The sequence below is a fragment of the Galendromus occidentalis genome, unplaced genomic scaffold (genome assembly GCF_000255335.2).
Source record: "Galendromus occidentalis unplaced genomic scaffold, Mocc_1.1 scf7180000075965, whole genome shotgun sequence".
NCBI classification, from domain to species: Eukaryota; Metazoa; Arthropoda; class Arachnida; order Mesostigmata; family Phytoseiidae; genus Galendromus; species Galendromus occidentalis.
This window is the reverse complement of record NW_003803955.1, coordinates 5,750-10,723: the sequence shown is the minus strand read 5'-3', so window position 1 is coordinate 10,723 and position 4,974 is coordinate 5,750. Positions and strand designations below refer to the sequence as shown.

Genomic DNA, 4,974 nt, shown 5'->3' with positions numbered 1-4,974 from the left:
CTTGCGTGAAAGTTAACGTGATGTCGTCACATTTGAATTCACGCTCCAGCTCCTACAGTCTCCGATATGCCTTTGTCCTAACTCCGCACTGATCCATCATATCCACTATGGCCTTCGGCCATCTGTGGTCGTGCATGGATTTCACTCTGTTAAAATATCGCAACTTACTTTGGGCTTCTCGCGCCCTGAAAGATGACCAGCCCAGTTCTCCTGTGACGAATTCCGTTGCCACTTTACTGCCGAGGATCCCAAGAGCGTAGCTTCCGCCTCGTTCTGTGCTGTTGATATTCTGTTCTCCAGAGTCCGTGTCATTACTGTTACCGCGTTAGCGTAGGTGAGCGCTGGTACGGCTACCGCCTTCCATAGGGTCTTGGAGATTTCGAACCTATTGAATCCCCATAGTGCTCTCGCTCGCGATTGGTTCAGAACTTTCTGAGATTTCTCTGCCCAAATTTATTGAGAGATCATCCTTGGGTGTTCGTCCCGCCCTGATCCCCCTTGGGCTCCTCCGGAGTGATGTTCGGGTAGAATTCTTTGCCATGAATTCTGCCCCATCCGCGCCTCTCGATTTGAAGCCTTGCCGGCCTTGGCGCAGCTGCTTCTTGAGGGCGCTTTCACAGCCGTTAGGGGTTTGACCTCGGCCTGCTGGGGAGCCCGGAGCCTCCGGGTCCTTCTCTCGGCCCCTTGCCACGAGGATTGCGGTCTTGCGGCTTTCGTCCGCTCCCGCTCCCCCGGCTGTCTTTGGGGTTTGGTTTGGGGCGTTCTTCCCCGTTCTCCTCTCCCCTTGGTGGCGGTCATCCCTGGGGTCTTCTCGCCTGCGCTTGGTCGACGGCTGGCTTCCGGGCGCTCTTCTGCCCCTGGCTTTGTCCTCCTTTACTGCGGCGGCTCGCAGCTTCCGGAGGTTTTCGTCCTCCTTCTGCTTCTTAAGCTTCAGCCTTTCGAGCTTCTGCTCTTCCTTCTGCCGCACCATCTCCAGCATTTTCTCCTTCCTGCTGACTATCAAGGCGAGCGTGTCCTCGTCGGGGGACAGCCGGCACAAGATTCGCTCTAGGAGAATCTTCTTGATCACCTCGTAACCCTCTCGGGTGTACGTCGCCTTATACGGGTCGTCCTTCCCGCTCTCCAGGCAGAGGTACCGGCGATCTCTGGAGATGTTACGGAGGTCAATGAAGTCGAACTCTCCCCGAATAGCTTCGACGCCATGCTTGAGGAAAGTGTTGACCTCCGCGATGTTCGGACAGTCTGGGTGTTCTACCATTGAACACACCGAGATGGTAACCACCCTCTCGGAGTGGCATCTCAGGTGTACCAGAGTCGTCGCCATCGCCTTCGCGATAGTCTGCCCATTCAGGCCTTTCGGAACGCCGTCTCTGACATCCCTGGCCCCGGACATGACGAGAACATGGACTCGCCCGTCCTTCTCTTCCGTCAGGTATCGCCGTACTCGGTCACAGCAGTCGACGGTCCGCCGACCAATTTTTTGACCGAGCCGTAGGCACAGCAGTCTCCTTCGATAAATGTTTGCTTCGCTGTCGCGTCGCAATCCTTACATAGTGGCAACTTGGTCGCCTCCGCCGGAGGGACCTGGGAGGACTCGCCAAGCCCTCCCATGTGTGCCGTGAGAAGACCGGTCTTTTTCACTGGATTCACTTCACACACTGTGCAGGAACTTCCCGTGTCACGTCACCCACTCCCATTGAAGTATCAGGGCCCTCTTTACACTCAATCGCTCGCTTATTCGCAGAAAAATCGAATTTTTTCCTCTGATCGAACCGCGCTACGACTGAAATCGTCTGCTAGCAGACGACGTGTTCTGTCTTTCCAGAGAGCATCCGAAGAGCTGAAGCTAATTTACGAGAACGTCAAGAACGGGGAAATAAAGAAACAGCTATCAGACTTGATGATCTCTTGGAAATTCATCGTACCGATGGCACCGAACTTCGGAGCCTTCTACGAAAGGCAGGTCCAGACCATCAAGAGACCACTTCGAAAGATCCTAGGAGCGTAAAAAGAAAATCCTCCGTCATCTCGAATATCAACACCCAGACCCGGTAGAAGAAAAACAAAGACACTCGGAATTAAGTAGAGCGAACAGGTTATTTTTTCTCTCAAAGATCTCTGGAGGATGGATGGTCCCTTTCCGTCTGCGAGACGCCGAACGACGTTCCCGGGCGAGCTCAATCAAACGTAGACCTTGAACGAGGAGTATTTCAACTTCCAACTCGCGACGTTCAATGGCCGGGAACTGCTCATCATGAGTGTGCCCGGGAGCGCAAGGGCGAGCATGCACCCCCTGAGGGATCAAGGGACACAAGTGACCCCGATGCCACAGGACGTCGGGCACGGAACCCGCATTCACGGTGATACAGCGCTCATCACGAAGGGCCATCCGCTCGAGATACAAATGACCTTTCGGCACACCAGGACGCCGTGAGCGGATACATGAGCAGCCTCTGAGGCGTAAGCTCCTGGGCGGGGGGACGCTCACATCCCCCATACAGCGATCGACTCAACCGCCGATAAGGCTCCTGTTCCAGGATCACAAGAGATTGCCAAACCAGACGGTGGAGCCGGTTGACTTGATTGTTAGTGTACTCCGAGAGGATCGGGTAGGTCCGACGTAACTGGAGAAAACACTGAGTTAGACGCGACCCAACAAATGGGAAAAATAACAGGAAATCACTTGAATACGAAAATAACCACAAAAGCAAAATCGCCCTCTCCTTTCACTTCAGCTTCATACAAACCCCGAGGAGATCGGGGATAAGGAGTCGCAGGCAGACGTCGTTTTTGGCGAACACCGGTCGAAGAGGAGGAAGACATTTCGGATGGCCGTACCGTCGAACTCGGAAGACAAAATGGTCCCTCAGAGCGCGCGGAAGCACGTCTCCAACCGGCCACCAGAGGGCGAAGCGGAAATTTAAATTGGTGCGCGGCAATGCTCCAGGAATTGTCAGACCCCACTCTGACAATTCGGCGGGGGACTGTCACGAACAGGACCAGGTCCGTTGCGTCACCATCATATATTCACTACCCCGACAACACAAGTCACACTACAATACAGCCTTCAACGCACACTCACAGAGAGAGACCGGGTAATCACCAAGGGTAATCTTATCATACGCTTAATCCGAGGGTTTTCTGCCCCATTCGCTCATGTATATATTCCGTATTCATTATTCTGTATATCATTCATTATTTCCCAAGTTCAATAATCTCAATCAGAGATAAAATAAATAAGACTCAGAGTCGGCAGCACGTGGGGGGATTCGCGCCACCAACGGCGGCGCGTATCAATGGCGAACCCCTCTCCGAACAGTTATCTGGCCACGGAGGGCGCGGCGGTCTCTGCCTCGGGTGGCTATCGGCGTAGCTGTCAGTGGCCGAGGCAGTGACGTCATGCGCCAGTCGCGATCTCAACGTTGACTGGGACCGATCACGCTCGGTTCCCAGCATCAGTTTCTCGGAACTCAGGGTTCAAACCCCTAGTTCGAGTTCGAACAGGATAGGCCTGGGTCACGCCCCGCTATCCTGATTCATTCCCCAAGTGCGCACAGACCTGGAGTCCATTTCTAGTGAATTACTTCGTGTCCTCATTGGAAGTGTTTTCGAGGCTGTGTCACACCCCAGAAGTAGATCACCTTTGTATATTCTGTTCGAGCACCAAACATGAAAGTAAAGATTGCAAAAAAGAGCTCTCGTATGAGGAGAGAAAGGGGCTGTGCGATAAAGGCAACGCCTGCTTCAAGTGTCTGCGTGGGAATCATTATGCTAAGAAGTGCAGGGTTGGGAATGTGAGGTGCGACAGATGCAACAGAGGCCATTATCCGATCATGGGCGATGCGCGAGCGGTCCCCCAGAGAGAAGTCAAGTCCTTCTCAGCGCAACTAGCGTCCAGCGCTGCGGAGCTCTCGGTGAAATATTTCCAAACCGGCCTAGCGTGGGCCAACGGGATGGATCGGAGGCGCGTATGTCGTTTCTTTTTTGGATACTGGCGCGGAACGTTCGTATATCTCCCAGCGCGCAGTCGATTCTTTGGACCTCAAACCGGCGGACAGCGAGAAACTAGCGATGCTCACAATCGGCGGAGCGGTCTCAGAGTACAACAGGTACAAGGTACACGGTACTGTGGAGTGTGAGTTGGCCGATGTGGCTGCCATGCAGGAGACATTCTGTCGGCGTTCTGGATCGAATTGTTTCCCGGATGTGTCTCCGAAGACAATGTTCGCGGGTGCGCGCTCGACGTCTGACGTCAGCGATTTCAACCACTGAGGTCCCTTTAGCCATAGTGATCTGTTGTGATCGGAAGAGAGGTCTGCTCCTCTCGAAATGAGGTCGGCTGGATTCTCCTCTAATTTCACATATTTCCAGACGGCCTGGCCGACGAAGGAATGGATACGTCGGATTCTGTTGGCCACATATGGTTTCCAGCGCTCCGGTTCCGAGTTAACCCATCCTAGGACGCTAGAGTTATCGGTGTATAGATGGGTCGAGTCTACCTGTATGTCCATGAGACCCTTGACTGATGATGGTAGTCGGCTGGCGAGAAGCGCGCCCAAAAGCTCTAGGCGATGGATCGACATTGGCATGACAGGACATACTTTAGCTTTCGCCATAACGAAATGGGTAATCGGTTTCGTATTTCCAGAGCTCTCTCGGAGGTAGATGACGCAGCCGTATGCGTTTAAGCTGGCATCTGAGAACACGTGGAGTTCGTTGCGCGACTTGTCGCAGGTGATTGGACGCATGGGGCGCGAGATTGACACTTTGTCCTCGTTGAGCAAATCCGTGAATCTCGCGTATTCTTCTGCGTGCGGGCCATCTAAGGCTAAGTCCTATCCGGTTTTCGATTTCCATAGCTTCTGAAGCAATATTTTGGCGTTTATGGTTGTCGGACCCATAATTCCCAATGGATCGAAAAGTTGGGCGAGTCCTCTGAGGAGTTTTTCTTTTTGAAGGTGTTCCTGATTGGAG

General features: G+C 53.4%; 1 pseudogene; it reads right to left on the bottom strand.

The window, feature by feature from the left end:
* Positions 1 to 1,393, bottom strand: part of LOC100902672 (uncharacterized) — a 7,398-nt pseudogene extending 6,005 nt beyond the window's left edge.
* Positions 1,394 to 4,974: the final 3,581 nt, after the last annotated feature.